We start from the raw sequence: 22862 nt of genomic DNA, 5'->3' as shown, positions 1-22862 counted from the left end.
CAGGATTTTCCTAAAAAAAAACACCGTGCTCATACAAAAGTAATCCCTCTCAATCATCACTTATGACCCACTAGAAGTGTGTGGCAGTGTATGTATCTACAGAAACTCTCTCTGCCTGTATTTTCTTATTTTCTTATTATTTTGCTGTGTTTAGGACGTTTGTGAGTGTCAACCTTTGGGCAGTGGGTGTGTAGCTCCCAGTCAATAACAGTGCACAGGGTGTGAGGTCTGGACTCGTAGTGACCAGGTTACATCGCTGTCTCCGTGTCTCTCCTCTGCTCCGCTCTGCTCTCTGTCTGTGTGTCATAGACGTACAAAAAGCTGAGCTACACACGCAGAGCAGAGAGGCCACAGCAGACAGGATGAAGCTTCATTCACACAAAATCCGGCAATGTGGCACCTTCCGGCAGGGTTGTGTGGAGGTGTGGGCATGTTTGTTTGTGCTGTAGAACAAAACTGCAGTGAAACAATCAGAAAATAACGTTTTATTTATTTGATTTACAGCTTTGTTCTCGCTAGCGCTGCTCCCTCTCTTCATTCACTCTCTAGCTTGCTTGACCACTAAATGAATGACTGAAAAGTGAAATGACACCTGGTCTAATGATGGTGGAAGCAGATATTGTAAAGTCAGCAGGAGCTGTACATGTGACACAATCAAATCCGCATTTTTAAAGACCTGAAGCTTCTCTGGAGAAAAAGTAAAGTTACAACTGGTACTACGTAGGTGTACATAATGGAGCACATGCAGAGTGTATTTGCTTTAATTGACACATTTGCAGCTGTGCCTTTACCCTCTCTTACTTTTCCTTATTCTTGGCTAAACCAAAGTTTCTCAAAGTCCCTTATGAAGTTCTTAAGTGTTTGAGAAAATCTTCAATCAAGCAGCAACAACAAAGTCTGACTCTATGAGTAAAAACTCCTTGTAAAAGAACAAAAGCTCAGTAAAGACTGGCTAACTGGCCGCTGCAAGAAAACAAATTTGCTGCCTACCTTCCTCAAACATATCATCAAAGGAGTGGCCTGTGAGTGGCCTTGGAAGTGATCACATGCAATGCATTCTGGTTGTTGTAGGATTTTCCCCCTTAGAACAATAGGGTTTTTTTTCTCAGTTTTCTCTGGCCATATAAACTGAGAAAATAATTTTGAAAATAATTGCTCATTTGTACTACATATGTGACCCAGTTTTAAGAAATCAGTCTCTTTCCAGCTGTCACATTCATCTTTAATAAGGCCTATTAATCTTGTTAAAGGAATAGCTTGACATCTTGGGAATTATTGGCTTTCTTGGATGAAAAGACTAATACTACTTTAATGTCTGTACAGTAAAAACGAAGCTAAAACCAACAGCCCGTTAGCTTAGCATATTACAAAAACTGTAGAAAGCTTTAGAGGTGCTGGTAAGTAGATTTTGTTACCTTAGGACACAGCCAGGCTAGCTGTTTCCCCGTCTACACTCTTTATTCTAAGCTAAGCAAACTGCCTCCTGGCGATAGCTTCATTTACCAATTTTTACTGTTTTTTGCGAGTTTCGCGGCCACCATAGGTTCACCTTCACGCTTGGAAGGGGAGGGGAGGGGAGGGGGAGGGGTGTTCAGTTGGTTGCCATCCACAACCTCACCGCTAGATGCCACTAATCAACAAAGAGGTACAAAACTTTTCTTTCACTCTGCAGCCATATTAGAAACAGTTGTTTTGAAATATCCTTTTCACGTTTAATGTTGACTTTTTGTTATCACACTACACAGGCCTTTTCAATCCAGCACAGCAGCTCTGTTTACTGTCTCGGGGTTTCCACTTGAAGTGGGATGTGCGGACTCTCTGGGCCAACTTTTTTGAGAGTGCAGACTCACAGGTTGTGAAACGCAGCACCACCCTGACATGCCAATTAAAACTTGAGGTTTAATGGGGACCATGGGGTTTGCTTGACTTGGTTGTTACGCACTAACTATGTTAGAGACTGCCGCTGTGGTTTGGCTGCACTTTCCTAGAAGGGGTTCAATACTAATTGCTTTAGCATAGGGCTACAGAGAACTCCCCAAACAACCCCCGGACTGAAATCCTTTTAACATCCTGGTCTTATCTGTTTCCCTCTACTTTATTTTCATCCTCTCTCTTCTCCTCCCTTCTTCTCTATCGCTCTCTCCGACCCTGTCATCCTCTCTCTCCGTCTGTCTCGCTCAATCTACTTGACTTTCTTTCTCCTTCTGTCTTTCTCTCTCCATCTGTCTCTTCCTCACGCGTTCCTGCCACTATTGGGAATTGAGTGCATGCCTTGTTTGCAATCTTCTTTGCTGCTCTCTGTGTCTTTTCTTCAGCTCTCACTGCTGCCAGAGATCAAAGGGCTTCCCCTCTCCACTCCTCTATCTCCCATCTCTTAGCGCTCTCTCTATCCCTGCATCCCCCTCTCCTTGCAGCTCCACCTGCCTTGCTCCGCTTTCCCAAGCCTCAGACTACACCAGAGGTTTTCACCCTTTTGAAGTCAACTTCTCCAAACAACAGAAAAAGTAATGGCTCTCTCTATCTTTGTCTTTTAAGCGGTAAGATGACAGGCTGCTTTAACATTAGGCTTTTCTTCAAGATCAATACCAGGAAATAGGTAAAGCATTAGGAATTTCTAATGATGCGTGGCGCAGAATGTCTCATATGCCATTTGACAAACTAATGAGCCTTAGCCGAAATCTTTATGGTATACCAGGGAAATATACGTAATGTATAAACTGCAGCATCCACTCTGATATGTAACAGACTGCTTGGATTTCATTCTGATTCACATTAGTGAGATCATAACACCATCTTCCCCGGCGTGCTGTGATTGCCTCTCTCTGAATGGGCCTGATGTTGTCAATTTAGTCCAAAATGAGAATCTGGAAACCTGTGCAGGATGCTCATTTTTAAATCTAATATTTTAAAATGAGAAGCTGATCTTGTGCATGCTGAGAATTAAATTTAGTAAATTAATTGTGAAGTCCAATATTTCTGAAGAGTGTATCACTACGTGATGCAGCCTGACGATAGCTTGTCTTACATGAGTTTATTGCAGAGTTTTGAGTCACTGCTGAGGGCAGAGGCCAGTGCTAAATGTGACATAAGAGTACTTAAAGGTGCAGTACACATCTATATCAGTATACTTGTCCTATGGAGTACTACAGTACACTGTCTCGACCTTTCCAAAGCCTGAAAAATAAAGCCCTGATGACGTCACTGATTAGATGGCAGGAGAACTCCTGTGTTATAAACTGTGCGTGGAGTTTACAGCTTATGGGCATTTACAAGGAATGGATGTTCCAGCAAAGAGATGCCATCAAGTTGCATTATGGGAAGTGTAGGATTCACTGTTTTTGGAGCTTGACCAAAAACACTGGGCACACTCGGCCTTTACTGTACCAATTTTGACCATTTGTTTTTTAATATGTCTCTCACAAGTCCACCAACTTTATGGAGGTTTTTGAGTGCATCTAATATGTCGAAATATATCTAAATATTTAAAATGAATATATTTGAATATCTGAAATGCTGAAAAATGGTGAAATTATTCATCACTATTTCTTGGAGCTGAAGCTGTGAATGGTTTGTTTTGTCTAACACTCCAAAATCCCCAACGTATCTAATTTACATTGCTACAAAACAGACAAAAGCACATTTGAAGAGCTGGAATCAGCAAATGTTTGACATTTTTGTTTGACAAATGAGGTAAAACTGAAAACTTCAAATCTAAAGTTTTCTTCAGATCTTCAAATCAAATTCTTCAAATCTGAATAAATAATTATGGCCAAACAACCAAATTGGAAAAAAACAAATCCCCATAGGTATCATCTATTAAGGTGAAATGAAAAATACATTTTCTCAGTCCTAAATTTGCATCCCTGGGTTAATTGTTCATTTATCTCTTGTTACATACTAAATACATGTCAACAAAAACATTTTTGAGTATTTTAACATCAAAGTCCCTGTCTTTTCTCTTCCTGTAAAACATTTTCAAATGTTTTATGACTCATCTTGAACTGTGACTTTGGGCGACTAGCTAACCGCACACATCATATAAAACTCCACTTGACTGCTTGTGTGGGTCGTCGTAGCAAGCGGTGTGTGTTATATCAGTGAGCAAAAACTCTTTTTTCATTTCAGGCCAACAATCCTCTGCAGCTCCATATATCAAATCCCTCCTGTGATTCTACACCGCTCACATATTCCGTTTCACTAGAAAATATGGCAACATGAGCAAACAGCCCCATAACTGTCATCAGATATTGATTTAAATGTTACTAAATCCTGATTTCTCTTAGTGTGCTCGCGTTGAATCACATCACTCAGTAAACAGCTGAAGAGAAAATAACTTTCCATGGCCTTTAAACAATGTTGATTAATTTTCTACTGGTCGATTTAGGGATCAATAGATGAACTATTTTAGCACTGAAGTACTTCACCTAGTACACTATTTAGAAAAAAAGAGGGGTGGGGACAGAGCGTATGTGTAGAGGCCTGAGATGAACTCACTCAGCTCTACTTTGGGGCTGTAACGATTTTCTGATTCCAAAACAACGGAAAACAATAACTCAGCTGACTATGGCATAGATTTATGTTTGTGATGCGATTATACTGCACATCTCATGTCATCTCCTCTCTCTCATCCATCTTCTCTCTCTCTATCCGTTGTATAACTGCCCGACATAGCAGAAACTCATCCAAAACCATCTTTTGGCATTTTGGGTGACTGGCAGCTTTAATTGTTGTTATTTCCCTAGTGATGTGTCCTTCAGAGCTGCTCTGCTGCTGTGACGCTCACCCTGAGCCACATCCTGCAGATTATAAATTAGATTATCCTCCTTTGTTAATGAGACAAGCTTTTACTTAACTTCCTTAAAAATGATTTGTTGCGGGTAATTATTGTGCAAGAGCCGAATGCCAGTGCGGCTGAGTGGCAGTGCAAACAGGATCTGGGTACTTTTAGTTGTGCAGTGCTTGTGTAAAACGACACATCAGAAAACAAGCTTCCCCTGACTGCAGTGCTAGTGGAGAGAACAAGACCACACTGCTGTCTCCTCAGTTTCATCACAGCCCAGTGCTCCTCTGCTGCCCGAGGAGCAGTTTTAACCCAGAGGGGAGCCACATTCAAGTCCAAAGAGCAAACCCAATTAATAAACATGAGAGGACAGGATTGGCCCGATTGCTTATAAAGTCAAATATGTGGGGAGGAAACTTGTGCAGCATGAGTGTGTGTGCAGATATCAGAGAGTCTCTGTGATATCTGCTGAAAAAAGTGGGACAGCCAGCCTGGTGCTCCTGGAATGACTCAATGAGTCCATAGAAGGCTGGCACAGTGGGGTGTTCGAAAACAGGTCTGACTTGGACTACTTTCAGGCAGCATGAGGGCTATCTGTATGTGGCTTCACTCGTTGCGGCAAGGCAGGGGAGCTTTCTCCAGTTTACTCTGAACTCAAGGGGGCAATGCTCTGTAAATGATCGGGAGTTTTGAGAGAGCTTAAAAGGATTCTCATATCTTTTTATCAAACATGAAGACACTGGGCAACCTGCGGTGTGCACTGCTCAACAAACTCGTCGAATATCTGCGAAGACATATACACACACACACTCACACGCCATAATTTAAAAAGTTAACTGAACAGAAGTGTGAATAAATCTTCTTTTGTGTCCTTGAGTTCCTCATACCTCATTCCTGGCGGGCCAACAAATTAGCATCTCATTAGCAGTCTCAAAAAAGTCTATCGACTTCCCCCGCTTCTTCTGGATGCGTTTTAATTACTCTAAGTGTATAAGGAATTAGAATGGCAGACCCCCTGTGGCCCTGGTGGAGGTGGTTGTTGACCTTGAGAGGAGTTTGCCCTCATTTGTCTCCGATACTGCTGAATGGACATTTGCCATGGCAGTAACCCAAAAGAGATGTGGCAGGAGCTGGATGATGCAGAACCTGGCAGGCTCGAGCTGCCTGTCCATCCAGCAGCCAATAATCAAAATCAGACCTCGCTGGCCTCTGCATCCATTCCCCGTCTATCGCTCGTTAGCCGGCTGCTCGATCGTAAGTGCTCCAGGCGTCTGGCCTGAGCAGACCTTTCCTCTGTTCTTCCCATCATCTACTCTCCAATAATAACCCCCTGCCTCTCTCTCTCTCCATGGAGTCATTTTGTCTTCTGGAGAAGTTTCCCCAAGTAATCCAATAACAGCGAGGACTGGTGGGATGTATGCCTGCTGTGAGATGTCTGAAGTTGTTTACCCACTGCCCCAGGCTAATCTAATAACTTAATGATGGGGAGAGGCAGTTTTGCTATGTCCAATGAGCTCCTTCGAGCATCGTTTACCAGACTCGATGGGGTATACCAGCCATTACCACATCTTCTTCTATCAACTTGTAATTTGCTTTTAACTTAATTGCTGTGTTTTATCATTATGCATCACTTATTAGTTTGGTTGTAATGAGATTTTCGGATCTTTTTGAGCACTCTGCTGGGGCTGACAAACTGTTGTACAGATTGATACTACATAAAGCAGTGTATTTCTGAGGAGTGCGCTGTCTGTTTGAGTTCTATGGTTTCTTGGAGCTCTGGAGGCACAAAGGAAAAAAAGCTAGTGTGTCTCTTTGCAGTGAACAGCCTGAAACCACTTTCTAGTGTTTGTGAGTCTGTGAAAGAAACATCATCCGCAGCTACGGACCCACAAAGCACCAAAACATCGAAGTACAGCAAATGCGCCAGTGATGCCACCCTTCTTATTATTTCCCCTCATTATCCAGTCTGCTGTTTGTGGAGAGAGTCTACTATGGAAGTGTGTATCTGGCTTATATCACCAGAGGCAATTACAAAATAGATGTTTGGGTGCAATTTGCCACCAAATTATGATGACATGGTTTGCATGTGAATCTATTAGCAGTGGTTGTGGGGTTTTTGGGTTTTTTTTTTCATTTTGTCTTTTCTCCATCTGTGTCTGCTGTACAGGACAGTCTGCCTAGACTGAACTGAACAATTCATTAATGTAACATGTACTGGCTTCGTGGAAGTGGATGATGTGAAAGTGTCTAAAAAGAGTTTTATTCTTAAACATATACTTGCACAAAAAATATGTCTCTAAATAATCAAAAATGACTTTTTGAAAAAAAAAATCACATTTGAAAAAATTTGAACCAACAAGTAATATATTCATCTGGCATCTATATTTTTCTTACTGTCAACAGCTCTTGTGCAGAGCCAAACCAACAATGAACTCATCCTACTTACAAGTATTGTATGTGTATCCAAAGCCTGATATATTGTATTCCTCTGTGCATTGTAAATTTCTTAAAGAAATTCAGTACAAAGTCAAGAGATTGTGATATGCAGCACCACGAGCTAGCGAAGCTCTGTAAGCGAAACCCCGTTCTCACGCACACGCAGTGGTGCCTGCAGTACAAGGAACTAGTCTCTGGAGAATGAAAACATGATTTCTCTTACTAGTCTTTGGAGCTGTTTCTAAACAAACTAAGGTGCCAAAACTCTTCATGGCGAAGGAACATGTCACCAGTGCAGCAGTGTGGCTCACTGGCGTGTTTTTAATGGTGTTTGGACAACAAAAGAAGTCTACGGCACAGAGGAATAAGATCAGGCTTTGGATACACACACAATACTAGTAAGTAGGATGAGTTCATTGTTGGTTTGGCTCTGCACATGAGACTTGTTGACAATAAGAAAAATATAGAAATATCGCCAGGCTTATCCTTTAAGGATAGTTTAGGTAGTTTTTTTCTGTCTTAATATAATACTGCTGTGCTGATATGTAGGTGGAATTAGGTCTTGGTCACTGTAACAAATACTCTCCATACTGGCCCTGAAGCTATTCTCCAGAGCAAGACTACAATGTACGAGATGCAAGGTTAGGGTCACGTTATAAACATCTCAGAGGACGATTGGTTGAGGTTAAGGATAAGGTTGAGTGCAGGTTAAGGTAAGATATCATCAGGGAAACAGACTTCGACACACCACCAGCAACAGATCTACACATGACTACTAGAACGTATTCCTCCACTGCAGCTTGGTAAGGAACATTTCAGGAAAAAAAAGAGGGAATTTCATACTAAATAGACCTTAACTTTGGAAGTTACTGACTCGATTTAGTTAACTCAGACTGCTGAAACTTCATTTTAACTTTAGCTGAACTTTGGTGGATATTTGCTCAGAACGAGGGCTGTGGGTTTTGTCCCTCATCTCTAACAGAATAGTCGTGTTTCGGTGGAATAGCTTCAGGGCCAGTATGGAGAGAGTAGGAACTGTTACAGCGACCAAGACCCATTTCCATGTACATATTGGCACATCAGTATTGTATAAAGACAGACTAGAAAAAACACAAACCTGTCCTTTAAGTGACAAGCTAACGTTACTGTAAAATAGTCGTGTTATACGAAGGCAGTAAACAGCCTTACCTTTGTCCATGATTTTTCCATTTATTGTGGAAATGCTTCTACATGTTACTTCTAAGATGGTCTGGTGTCACAATTATGCCTTTAGCAAGCTAATTTTCTCTATTTGACGTTAGCATAGACATCAACAGTCTCCTAGTTTACTTTAAGTGCAACATCTTGGTCATCCTTCAAGAATGCCTCCAGCTGGGGTACAAGGTAAGCCATGCTGCATCTATATATTGAAAATTTTGTATTTGAACTGATCATTATTAATCAAATGTTTAATTGTTTCCCGTGTTCAAATGGTGGTCTGAGTTTCAAATAAAACGTGACAACGGTGTCATGGTTGTAACAAGTCTCCATTGTAACAAGTTTCATAATAGTAACAAACTGTAGAGAGAAAATCCCCACTTAAGACAGAAAAATACACAGGTTGCTGTTGAATGATTTACATATTAATAAACTGCTAACTGCTAACAGAATGCTAATCTGGCTTTGAATGGGGTCACTATGATTGTCTGAACAAGGGTTTCTTAAGCAGGTGTCAAGAGCATGGAGGGATTCAAATGTACTGTATAAATATATATACATTACATTTATTAGACATTGTATAAACAGTTTTTATTATCACAGACATTTTAATATGTCAAGGGATCCCGTTAGTGTTCCAACTCTTAGCTTTAGAAACCCTGGTCTAAAATAAAACAGGAACTTAGGTCCAACTTGGGTCCTGACTCACTGGGGGAAACAGTAAAAGAGGAGGTGAGTAATCGCTGCGGTCGTCTTTCTTAAGCCCAAAAACCGAGTGGAGAGGCTGTTGAAAAACTGAACACGAAATCACCTCTTCCCGTGAACCATTTCACTTTTTTCTTTACCCAGATAAAGCTTTGTTTTTATTTTTACATGCTTTCATTTGTCATTGTCTGGCTTTCCAAACTGTCTTATCTCACCGGGCTTTATGCAGGTTGCCAGGCACTCCTGTCTCCACAGGAGGCCTCAGCATCCTATTCCCAACAGGGCTGGCATCCTGTTTAAAGTGCTCCTGTTGTCTCGTGCGCTTCGCAGTACACCTTTTTAATCGTGCCTCCGTCTTTTGATTTGACCACACTGAAACCCAAATGCGACGGCTGCCTCTCTGCTGATAATATGTCAGCCACTCAGCACCCCATGGGGTGGATATTTGCATATTATTTCAGCTATGGCTTTGCAAATCTTCAATAGCAGAATTATCACCTCTGAAAGAGAAGAAGAAAAGAGCCAACTCTTCCAGACTTACACTTTGGGCTGTTCATCTTACGCATTTCCTCTATTATTCTTAAACAAAGGCTGATTTCTCGACTGAGATTAAGAGTCTGTGTATTAAGTTTATATTCAGCTTGGGTAGATCTGTGGCGAGGAAGATTGGTTAGCTCTGCTTTTGAGCTTGTTTTGGAAATGAAGGGAAAAGAAGATAAAAAAAAGAAGCAAATTGACTTAAAAAGTTGTGAATTTTTTTTTTATGTCCATGCTTGTTCCAGCTTGTGTCCTTGAATGTTTTCTTGTGAACAACAATGTCTTAGTTGATAAAGAAAACCTTTCATGGATTTGAATTGAAGTTTTTACTAGTAGTTGCGTCTCCAAATTCTTATAAAGTCTTATTTTCTTTAGCTTTAAGGCAGGAATTTGTGACTTACTCGTCCCAGACCAGAGACAACACTTAGCTTTGACAGATATGCCTCATTAGATTCATTTATTCTCGTTCAGTCTTTGTAGAGAGGCCCGAGTTTTGATTCAGCTTTGGTGTCACCTCAGCGGAGTGTTATCTGCAGGGAGAACACATAATTTCTGTTCATCTCTACAAATCCTGTGCCACCTACCCTGTCGTGTTCTTTACGCCGATGTGACACAAAATTGTCATGAGCGGTTTCTAGGGACGAGCATGGCTCTCCACGTTTGAGCCACGTTTTAATGATGTGCCCTGTTGCACGCCTCTCGAGCTGAATTTCATCATAGAGGAAAAACAAACAGTGTGGAGTGAGGATCAAAGTGTCATTTGAAATGCTATCATCAAACAGAGCTGAAGGGACTGACAGCTCCTCCCTGCTCCAGCTGAGTGAAGGAGCCTTTGTTTCTTTGGCTGTCTGATGACTAGTGTATCAGCCGGGACAGAGAGGAGAGGAGAGGAGAGGAGAGGAGAGGAGAGGAGAGGAGAGGAGAGATAAGGGCAGGGTGATGAGTGAAGGCAGCATATTGACATGTACACATCTCATACTGAGCTAATGAGCTCCTTTAAATGAATCACCCAGCATCTCCATACATCATGTGAGACTTTTTTCCAACCTAATGGATGATACAGATCTGCTTTTCAGAAATGCCCTCAGTTCTATTTAATCAAAGCCGGTTCTGTGAGCTAAATCAATGCAAATGTAAGATCACATTTGCACAGGCACATCTATTAACAAGACGTGTTTGAGAAAGTGCACAATGGTCTTCATATTCACCCAGATGGAGGCTATTCTTAGATGCTGCTTTCTTTATTACTGGACTATTTACCACTACTATACTACTTAATATTGACTGGACTGGTATGGGAGCACAGACACTGTGTTCAAAAAGGACCAGAGTTGACTCTTCCTACTGAGGACGTTTAGGTCCTTCAACATCTGCAGGACCATGCTGTGCATGTTCTACCACTCCGTGGTGGTGAGCATCATCTTCTGTGCAGCGGTGTGCTGGTGCAGCAGGGTGAAGGCAGCTAATGTCAGTGTTAATTTTGTCAGCAAAAATTTTGACGATAAGTATTTGTTGATGTCATTTTATTTCATGACTAAATTGTAATGACAATATAAATGAAAACAATATTGACAACAAAAATTATGGCAAAATCTCTGTTCATTATGCCCTGACGAGTAAAGACAAGACGAAGTAGTTGGCTGTGTTTGGGCGGACAACCTCAAAGCATTGGTTGTTTTCCTTTTTAACCAATCATTTATCTGCAAGTGCAAGTCAAATTCTCACTGCCCCATCTCATTGGATGATATTTTTTTCCTGCTCGGTGCATGTAAGTGCGCGCTCATATGCCAGTGGCTGTGAACAAGTTAATCTTGTCAGTGCCAGAAACTACTAGTAAATCTAAGCTAGCTAGCTATAGCTAGCCATACGAAACCATTAGCTGCTGCTGGCAGCTGGCCTTAAACCGTGAGTGACTCATCCTCACCAGCCTGTCAGGTGGGAAGAAAGAGGAGAGACAACCTGCGGACACATTTCTTGTATATTCAAACTGAAAGAAAGACTGAGTGTATCATTCCCAATGAGGATGGAGTGTCTTGTGGATTCAAGAAAAAACACAACAAATTTTAAAAGACACCTGAAGATACGTCGTTTCCGCCAAGGTAATCATCATTTTTGTATGTTGACTGATTCGATAACATGTTTATATGTTAAAGCCCTTTTCGGACTAAATTTAATGTTGTTGTAATGTTATAGCTCAAAGTTGTTTGTGGATTCAGGGTGCATTAGTGATTAGCTTGCCTTACTCTGTTAACATATTGTTAATTTTATTGGAGCTGAGCTTATGGTAAACATGTAGCTACTCCCTCTAAAAGATCATTTAAGATTTCTTAAGACTCATAAACAGCTTTAGTTCAGCTCAGTAATGCATAAGAAGTCTTTATAATCTATATAATAATCTGTTTTGACAGATTATAAACATTATTAGTGTCTGATCACCAATAATGACCCACTGCCATTATTTATGGTTAAGGTCTGGTTAGGTTTAGTCACAAAAACCACTTGGTTTGGGTTAGAGAAAGATCGTGGTTTGGTTTAAAATTGTTCAGAGCAACAAGCCCCAAATAGTGTCTGTGTGTGTGTGTGTGTGTGTGTGTGTGTGTGTGTTTGTGTGTCTGTGTCTGTGTGTGTCTGTGTCGCAAGTGTCGGTTGGGGGGATTATGGGAAACCCACAAGCAGCGAAAAGGTAAAAAAGTGAAAAGTTGTATTTCAGAGTCTTGTTAAAAAATGACCCTCCAGTCAATGAGTAGGAAAATAAGATGGACCAAATAATTTCACAGTATTTGTAACCTTTCTGTATTTCTTCAGGTTTTATGCAGATGAAGAGGACTGTGTGCCCTGTCTACAGGGTCTGCTTCACTTTTATTGTAGATCCAGTCACATGTCAACATTGTGCCAATGTATATATGCAGAAAATAAATATGACCTGTGAGGGAATATGATTGTATTGCATTTTTTCTAGCAAACTTAAGGCATTTTTTTACATGATATATGAAAGAAGTACAGTAAGTCAGTAACGCATTCTCAGCCTAGATGACTCAACGCACAGTTCAAAGTATGCTTACTTCTCATTTCTACAGTCAGCAAAATACCTTACACTATCATGAAAACTGTCTAAAATCAGACTAAAATTAAAACGGAGCTCCACTGACTGCATCCTTACTAAAACAAAACAAAACAAAAAGGCTAAAATGTAACTTTAAACCAACTACAATTTTCAGTAAGCGACTAAGACTAAAACTAAATTTAAAATTCTTGTCAAAATGAACACCGGCTGATGCCGACAGACTTAACAAGTTCATTAAGAAGGCTGGTTCTGTTCTGGGAGACTCGAGACTACAGACTCTGGTGGACGTGTCTGAGAGGAGGATTATGCAGTAACTTCTCAGCATCATGGACAATCCCTCTCACCGCCTGCATGCCTAGAAGGACAAAAGAGCAAACGCAGCAGGAGACTCAGTGCTCCTCAGTGCAGGACTGAACGGTACAGGAGATCCTTTCTGCTGGAGGCCATGAGTCTCTATAACTCCTCACTTTGCAGGGAGATCACCTAAAAACCCTTTCAGTAAAGACGATAATGTAACATTTTATGGGCTTAAACTGAATATGTTCAATAAGTAATATACTTTCCACATTGAGTACAGTATCTATAGAGGGAGAAGTATCTTCACCACATGTGTTTTGCTCCTGCTATCAGTACTGTGGCCTTCAGTCTATCATTTGATGTTTTCAGTATTAATATGAAATCTCACTTTCAACTCATTACTCACAACTATTTTGCATTGTCACATCCATGTCCATAGCTGCACTATGTAAATATTTTATTCTATTTTTATTTCTTCTTCCTCTTAATTTTTATTTATTGTACATAGTATTTAGATGTGATTAAATCGTATCTTATCTTATATTTGTCTGCACTCCTGGGCAGGAATATTCAGTTTAAATGTAGAGCCTGAATAATTCTTTACATCTGATGTGTTGTGGCTGCAAAGGTTCCCGCTCCCTTTTTACTCATAACTATCACTCACTCAATCTAAAGCTATTTGAGTTCAGCTCTATGGGAGCAACCCCAGCAAGAAGGTGTTTGCATGTCAATCTTTTTCTTTGTGCACGACGTTTGGCAGGTTGTGGCATGGGACCCCTACTCCAGAATTAATCTTCAAGGTCTCGTTGTTTATGAAAAACATCCCCGGCTTTGACAAAGTGCACTCTGCAGTCGGTTCACTCTCAGGTCTAAGTTGTTTGAACTTAATTCAGGTTGCCGCTCCATAATATCAGAGCAGAGTTTCCCTGTATATGAGCATTATAAGGCTGTCACGGCGTCCCATTTATTCCTGCTCATCTTCTTTTCATAGTTCTTAGCTCACCTCACGACCCCACAAGCTTGCCCTCTTCCTCCTATACTCCAACCGTGCACTTATAGTTCAAAGAGATGCATTTTTCATTTCTGCCCATTAAATATTGAAACGCTTATGTAACATGAGCTCAGCCATGCAGACATAACAAGCATGTCAGGTCAGGGTGGAGCAGGGCACAGGGGCTGATCTTACATCTTTGGGATCTAATGGCTTATTTACAACAGTATAAATATATAACAATTAGCCAAACTTAACTTATGCTGAAGACATAGACTCACCTGAAAAATTACAGTCAGACCTCTGTTTAAACACTTTAATTACACTTACACTTTTCTGACAAGTGACCTTTCGCTGAGTTATTTCTGTCTACTTAGTTTAGACAGAAATAACTCATGTAACTTTGACATGGTAGACTGCAGTTTTTACATCAGCCATCAAAACCGGTGTATTTAAACATTGATGGCAATGTTTTTCTAACCGTAAGAAAAGCTTACCCTTAATCAAGGCTATCCCTAAAGCAGCCATTGTCAATATATTTTAAAATAACAAATGACTGAATGACTGTTTGTAATGTGACAGGTTTTGCACGTAATGACGGACCCACATATAATTATTGCCCAACTCTACAGTTCCATCAGCACTATGTAGCATGTCAGTGTCTTTCAGCTGTTTTGGTGTGCCGGCCCCCAACTTTCCTATTTTACATCACCCTCACAGAGTTGTTTTTGGCAGCAGCAGGCAGCTGTTTTAAACAAAAAAGCTCTAAAAATCAACTTTACACAGCCTGTCTGGCACCAAACAGCAGACGAAATGAATGTTAGCAACTAGTTTGTGAACACACTGGAGCATTTAGCAGCTAAAGAGACAGATATTTTCAATAATAGTTAGTGGAGATGTAAAACAGAGCTAAAAGAGAGAGAAAATACACTAATATTCTCCAGGTTTCCACAGCTCCAAATGTGAATATTCCTTTATATCCACTGAATGTGTAAATAGGCAACTGTTACTTCATCAACTTAAAAGGTGATAATATCTCATTGTTGTGTTTAAACGTTGATTCTGCTCCTCCCACATCGACAAAAAAATTCAGTTATTGCAGGTTAAAGGTTATGTTAGTTCCCTAAACGTGAGTGAAACTGGAACTTTCAGGTTCTGTTCCAGAAACAAGAAAACCTCATTAAAAATCACACTGACGTTTGTAAAAAGGCAAATTACTGCAAATTCAGCTCTGGAACATAACTCCACTCTAAAGTATGTATGGTTCACTCAATATATGTAGATAAGGATGGTGCATTTTCTAAATTTGTTGTATATTTAAGTTGTGCACATAAGCCTTGTCCTTGAGTCCTTGAAAAGAAAAAGTTGGAAAACGACTTTAGAAGAAAGTGTCTGTGGATTCATTTGCTGTGAAAGACATTGAGTTACAATGATGTTAGTACCCTTGCTGCCGTGCTGTTACATTTTTATGAGAGCTATTGTTTTTTTATGCTAACAAAGTAATTGTGGTTTATCTTTGTTAAAAGTACAAAGCTCTCAGCTTCTCAGCTCTCAGGGAAGCCACCGCTTATATTTGGCCGTCTTAATATGATGTTTTATATCTGCATTTGCACCATGTGTACCTCCTGCAGTGTGTGCAGAACGCAGTAGTTTCATTGTCGGGTACTTTATGAAGGAAGAAGTAAGCCTCCTGGAGCTCTTTAGAAAAGACCGACTGACTCTGGCTGACTCTTTCTTCAGCATGATAGCTAACCGTTAGCATACTGATAGACTCTGTCGCAAGCATAGGCTAGCAACATCCTTGACAATGACACATTGATTGACACACATACAGACAAATCAGTGTTGAATTCAGATGCATGGTGCATTGTTTATGTTTTTATATTGGGTTAGGTAATAACGAGTGGGACAGAACATGATAAATGTCTATGTAAACGCTGAAAACAAGTATAACATAATTACTATTTTAATTGTGGTGAAACAGGGACAATTTGGTAGCGAATGTTGAAAACCAGGACATTTTAGTGTTTTACAGATATTTGTTGAGACTCAGGACACCCAGCTTGAAACTGGAACAATCCCGGCCAAACTGGGACGTCTGGTCACTGTAGGTATATTTACAGAACTTTTATGGACAGTGAATTGACAAATTGGAATAGAAAATGTGACTCATGGACTCTTTCTTTTATTGTAATCACTGAACTTTTTTGGTCTCAAATTGTTCTCTCTTACCAGTTTGCTTCTTGCCCGGGTGCACAGATTGGGGGGACGGCCTGATTTGACAATGTCTGTATTGTATGATTCTTCTTTCATTGCTTGATGATATGGTGGACTGTCCCCATGTGGTTCAGAGACTGAAACAATTTTTTGTACATTGCTCCTCATATCTGCTTTGTTATAATTTGGCTCTTTTACTTACTTTGGAAAGTTCTGGTCAGTGTGATTTTCTTGTCTTTGCCTCAGGTTTCACTAACTGACTGAGGGTCCTCATTAAAACAGGTGTATTATATTGAAATCTGTGATTGTTCATTCTGAATTATTATTATTACACCACCCAACTAATTAGGTTGCTTCTAAAGGTTACATTGTGTACCTAATTGAACTGAGGTTTGCCACAGTGAAAGGCGTTGGATACTTTTCTAAACAGCATCTTCCATTTTTCATTTTCTTAAAAAAGATTTTGTGGCATAAAACTCATGTTACTCGCTAGTAATTCATTAAAAGTATTATTGTTATAAATCATATAAACTATAGAAAAATATTGATATATTGTTGTCCAGAGAAATTAATGATTTAGCAGGGGGGGGTGAACACTTTTGCAAGGCACTGTATGCATGTCACATTCTCATTAGGAGCTGAGCCCCCCTAAAGGTCTGATCCTAGAATCGCTCTAAACTCATATTGTTCCTCTATAATAAAAACAGTACAGCAGCAATCACATGTAGTTTAAAAAAAACACCGCTGGCACCACTGAGCCTGCAGCTGAGAGCATAGTTGCCCTTATTGAAGTGATTGACCCGAGGAATTATTGATGAAGCAGGACACCATGTTAGCCCAGCAGGAGTGTGTGAAGAGGGCACCGCAATCCAAGGGCGCGCCAGGACTGAACGGCTTAACGAAGGAAAGAAAGAGAGATGGTGGAAGGATCTGCTGCACGCTTCTCTGCCCTCGTGGCGTGACTGATGTGAGGAGAAATGTTTGGGTGGTAAGGAGTCTGCTCCGAGTCCCGGTGGAGCCTCATCAGTGGAGCACCTCTACATCCCCACTCCCTCCCCTACATCCCTACATCTCCAACCACCCTGGCTGGACGAGAGGCTAAGTGGTGTGAAGCAGGGAGCTCTCCGACAAGCTCCATTACTCCTCCTCAGCCAATTCCCCGGTTCGCCTGTCAGTGGAGAGGTGATGGGGCGGGTGCTGGGGTGTGGTGGGTCGATCAAAGAGTAAGAAGAAAGAGTCAAGTCACATTCATTTACCAGCTCCCTCGTCAAGTATATACGCTTTTTAGCAACTTCATAACGATGGCTTTAAAAGTAGTTAATTCTGCCTTGTTAGCCTGACTCTTTAGCATTCAGTTTGAGATCAATTTGTCATTTTTTTTTCTTCTCCTGAGAGGGAAAATCAGGCAGTGCAAGTGGCGGGAAGATGGGAGGCAAAAAAAGAAAGAGGGAGAACTGTGTCATGGCTAACTCGGACCTTGTTAGTATCGATCCCTTCAAACCGAGTACCCTTTCATTTATAATTCATCTCCGTCTGATGGGCTCAGATGGAGGTTGGAGAGGGTGGAGGTGAACTGCGTTTTAGTATGTTTTCATTAGCAGTCTGCAATGTTTTGTTGTGAGGGTGCAGTTAATAATGAGCCACCAGGGGGTTGTGTTTCAGCCTTTAGTGAGAGCCCGTGTGGCTGGGTGTCCCAGGCCTGAACCCTCCTCTGTCAGGTCTGACGGGTGCTGTAGGCGGCATCTGCTGCGTTACGGGAGGTCAGGATGTCTGTTCCCAACTGCGGCGTTGCAGTCCACTTCGGGGAATGTCAGTTTGAACAAGGCGAGTGGAGGGGGGTCGCTCCTTATTAATATTTGAGGAGCTCTCGTTGCTGCAGCTGTTTACTTAACAGAACACGCTCCGGGGCTCCCCTGAAGAGCACGCCACAGAAGAGCTGACAGCGTCACCCTGTCACTCACTCCTCTTGCCCCCCACCCCCCAGTCTCTCATGGGTGCTGTACTGCTACCTGTCTCTTTTCCCCTGAGCTTCATCTCCCCCCTCATCCATCACTATCTCATGGTGTTGTTTCCTACCTGTCACCCTCTGCAGTGACTGTCATTATTTTTCATTTGTACAGCGGTGTTCCACGAGCTAAGTGCGCCCGCTCGCTCAATGAATGATGTCATTTTTACCGTCTGTGTCTCCCTTTCAATTTGTAAACGTATCTGTATCTGTGATCTGCTCAGTCAAGATCTCGCCGATGTGTCACAGCACCGGTTGTCATCTCAGAGCAGTCAAAGTGGATTAATGACTGTTATGACCAAACTCTGTCCTCCTGCGCCACTTAAAAGAAGATGACAAGCATTCACCCGTTCAGGCCGGGACACTCCCAGCCTCATTCGCTTGATGTGTATATCACTGCTCTGAAGTCAGACAGAGTTCAGGAGTTCATGCAGTTTTAATAACTGAGTTCTCCCCCCCCTCTAATTTCTCACTGTCTCATTTCTGCGCTTATGACACAGTTTCATCACTGTTTCAGCAAAGCGAAGGCCCGCAAAGGCGGAGAGGCTCGTCATCGAGAAGGCCTCTCTGCGAAAACACAGACGTGAATTAATGGAACAGAAAAAGATGCAATTTAAAATGGCCTCTTTACACTTTTAAGTCAAGTGTTTTTTTTTGTCTCTGTCCGCCTTTTTCTTATTCCTCCTCTATGCTTTCCTACTATCCGGAGGCTTTCTGTTCTCCGCAGTTGAGCAGGATTTGTCACAGGTGTTAACAGGAAACTCTCGTTCCCATTAAACCACAGAGTCTTTTCCTGTCCTGCTTTGAACCGTGCTTCATTTTGGGCTTTCTCATTATTGGAAGCAGGCTTGATATGCGTGAATAGATCACTAATCTTAATGTTTGAGCCAATATCAGACTGAGAGGTAAGGTCTGTGTGTGTATATGTATGTATGTGTGTGTGTGTGTGTGTGAAACGCCCCATTAATTGAAAGAACAAGAGCTTTCCCTGAGCCGGTGCAGATTTCCTCTCATGTTGAGCTTTGTCTTGTAGAGCTTAATTTGCACACCTTATACCATGCTGTTAGCTCTTATGTTGTTTTTTTTTCCTTGTTTTTTTTTTGTTTGATGCCAGACTGTGTTTTTCTCTAAGTGGGCTTATTTGTTGAGCAAAACTGCACAGTCAAATGCACCAGGGAAAGTTTTAGAGGCTGGTCACGTGTCTGTCTCTGTGCAGATACTGTAGGTTGTATACAGGTTTGTTTCATTATCATATGTTTCTCTACTATTTTCTTACTCTTGCCACATTTTGCCGTATGAAATCAGTTTCTGATCAGCTTCTAATGTTGCAGGTGAAGGTTTGATGTTGGTTTGTTAATTAAATAGTTCAAGCTGAGAAATGTGGGCTTCTAAAATGTTTCACATTTTTTAAAATAGTTGTAAAAGCAGCACACTGAGTTCCTACATTAACGTGGAATGAAGGACATCGTTGGACATCGTTATGTCAAAGGTAGAAGGACGGATCATTTTTCTGATTAATGACGTTTTTTTAAATTTGAGGTTTTAAATGTTCTTCTTTTCTTTTTCTTTTCCATCTGGATTTGTAAAGAATTGTACAACATTGATCAATTTGAACTTGATAAAATATCATCATAATGGTTTGAGCAAAGTGTTTTGTTACATCGTGGATATTTAAAGGGTGAGACGCAGTGTTCCTGCTGGTTAAAAGGTAGCACACGCAACCTTGCCTTAATGACAAAATGGCAGCACTTTTTTTGATGTTATTCATGCATTTTTCAGAAGGGCAGAGAGTTTTTTTGAGGAACAGAGCAGTTAGTAAAGATGACACACACACACTAAGAACTGTCCGAACTCTGGTAAAACCTCAGGAGAGGTGTTGGGTTTAACCACGACATTTCAGAGCAAACTGTAGACAAGACCCAGGGGGTGTGGTGGTGACTGGATCTCCTTACAACACTCTAGTACGAGTACAGATGCCCTCATGAGGTTAAGAGGGTAAAAATTAGAGCGGTGCATGTGCAGGCTAATGACCAACCCAGGGGAAAAGCTTGGAAGCAGCTGCTAAGAGGAAAGAGAAGTAGGCTGGTGATGAGATAGCTGCTTGTTTGAAAATGAAGAGGATAAGGAAACATACATTTTCTCTCTTATAGTCTAGACTTTAAAGCTGCCCTAATCAATATATTTATATCAACGACGCATTAAGAGTCAGTGTGCAATGTTAAAGCTGTTGCTCATAGTGAGAAACCCACAGAGATTTATGACTCAACTCTGCAGTTCCCCTCAGCTTTATGGAGCGTTTTAGCGTCTTTTAGCTCATTGTTTTGGTGTTATGGCCAGTAAATTCTGTTCTTACCAGCCTTGGTTCTAGCAGCAATAGGCAGCTCTTCAGTGAAAAGGCTCTGATAAATCGACTGTGCGCTACATTCCCAGCACCAAACAGCAAACAGACAAAGTTAGCAACTAGCTGGTGAACATAGTGGAGCATTTAGTAGCAAAAATCCCAGATATGGATTCTTAAACAAGAGTGAATATTGCAACTAACATTTGTCAGATGGACAGAAACACACCTCTGAATTAATGTTTATGTTGCTCCATGTCTATGGGATTTGTTAATAGGCAACTCTTTGCAAATAGATTCACCATTAGCTACAACTTTGTAAGGTTATAAAATGTTTAAATCTTGTTCTGTTGCCCTCAAGTGGTCAAAAAATAATTTATTGGAGCTTTAAACCATAAGACATGAATGCAAACCCCAAAGAGACATGACTTTAAAGTCTCTTTGAAGTTTGATTTGGTCTGATGAACACAATAGAATTAAAAATAAAGGTAAATAAATGTTCAGTGTTGAGTTGGGAGTTACAGTGGGTTTCTGCATGGTACACAGAGTAATTAGGCGACGACTTTATTTTGGCAAGTTCAGTCTGGACTGTGACAGCAAGCAAGAGGATCTTGACTTCCAAGTGGCTTCTCTATGGCAGCAACTTGATTGTGCATAAACTCTACTCACTGAATTAAACGCTACGTTAATTGGGCCGCACAACAAGCTGAAAACACAACATCTGACACATTTTGTCCTTATAAAGTTGTTGCAGCGAACGTGTTAGCAAACAGTTGCCTATTTACACATTCAGCAAATATCAACATTAGCATTCATTTAGAGTCATGTTTGTATCCACCCGATGAATGTAAGTCTAATATTCACTCTGCTTGTAGCTCTGTTTTGGTCTCCACCAACTCCTGAGTGACATATCTGCTCTTTAGTTGCTAAATGCTCCACTGTGTTCACCAGCTAGTTGCTAATTTTGACCGTCTGCTGTTTGGTGCTGAGCAGGTAATGTACAACTGGTTTAAAATGCCTGTTTCTGAAAACAGCTCCCCGCTACAGCTGGAAATGAAATTGATGAAACTGAACCGAAAGTTGTGGGCAGTAAAACCAAAACAATGAACACATGCTGAATAGCTCCATAGAAGTGAGAAGAACTGGGAGTCAAGTTATAATTCTCTGAGTTGATCGCTGTGAATGATACGTTTCGCATTAGACGTGATCATTTGATTCATTGTTATTATAAAGATATTGATTAGTGCAGTTTTAATTAGAGCAAAAATAAGACTGATCTGTTTTAGTCAAGGAGTATGAAGTCAGGTTGATTGGAGAAAAAGATCAGGCTATTTGTGGACAGCAAAGTGATACAAATAGAGCAAAAACATAGAAGAAATAAGAAGAACATTGAAATAATCTACTTTATTACTTTAATAACATAAATAACAGACTTCCATGGGCAGTTGAAAGTCAACCTTTTTGTCCTAATCCCACCCACCCATAATCTATCTAACATTATGCTGTCCATAGTGACATGCAATCATAGTTTAGTGTCTTTTTTTTTTTTTTTTAATTTATCCTTATTTGTACAGGGTGGTTTGACTGAGCAAATGTGCTGTTTTTCATCACCATGTTAACAGTTACACAGTGAAATAAACAGGAACAAACAGAACAGAAGTAACATAATTAACAAGGTCCAGGCTGAATTAAAGCAGCAACAGACAGCTAGAGGACAAGTACTGAGAAAAGTTTTGTTAGTACAAAGAAGTGTTTCGTGCATTTTAGTCGCTATTCATTCACATCAACTGTATCATCGCCATCTTTGTTGAACTAGGGTTGATTTTTTACACACAAAAATGGCCATGTATAGCCAAAGAACCTTGCGTTCTTGGTCGCTGCAAACAAGAATTTTGTGTGGCTGATAGTAGATACTGGCCCTGGCCAGCTATTCTTTGTATTTCTTTGGTTCATCCTGGCAGAAAGCTCCACTGTTCTTTGAAAAATAATAGGCAGCCTTGGGAATGTACTGAAAGAACAAGACAAGACATGTCAGGAAATTACTTTCTCTCTAAATTATATTTTAAAAAGAATTCACTTCTCTGAGGCAATGTCTCCTATTGACTGTTTCGCTTTGGGTCTTTTTGTCAGTCTCTTTGTGTCCGACCTAAAATAATTATTTAAAAAACACACACAAATTGAATGAGGCTTAAACGAAATAAGTTTCCTCGTAAAGAAAGCACAATCAGTAGCTGTTGCTGTCATTTGCACGGCAGGAGAGACTTTGACTGTCAATGTCATTTGAAAGTCTGCGCA

General features: G+C 40.7%; 1 protein-coding gene across 2 annotated transcripts in view; it reads left to right on the top strand.

The window, feature by feature from the left end:
- gpc3 (glypican 3) overlaps positions 1-22862 on the top strand; it is a 113722-nt gene that overhangs the window by 9116 nt on the left and 81744 nt on the right. The gene's annotated exons all lie outside the window — the stretch shown is intronic.

This window comes from Thunnus maccoyii, chromosome 8 (assembly GCF_910596095.1).
Source record: "Thunnus maccoyii chromosome 8, fThuMac1.1, whole genome shotgun sequence".
Taxonomy (NCBI): domain Eukaryota; kingdom Metazoa; phylum Chordata; class Actinopteri; order Scombriformes; family Scombridae; genus Thunnus; species Thunnus maccoyii.
This window is presented reverse-complemented; position numbering and strand designations above follow the sequence as displayed.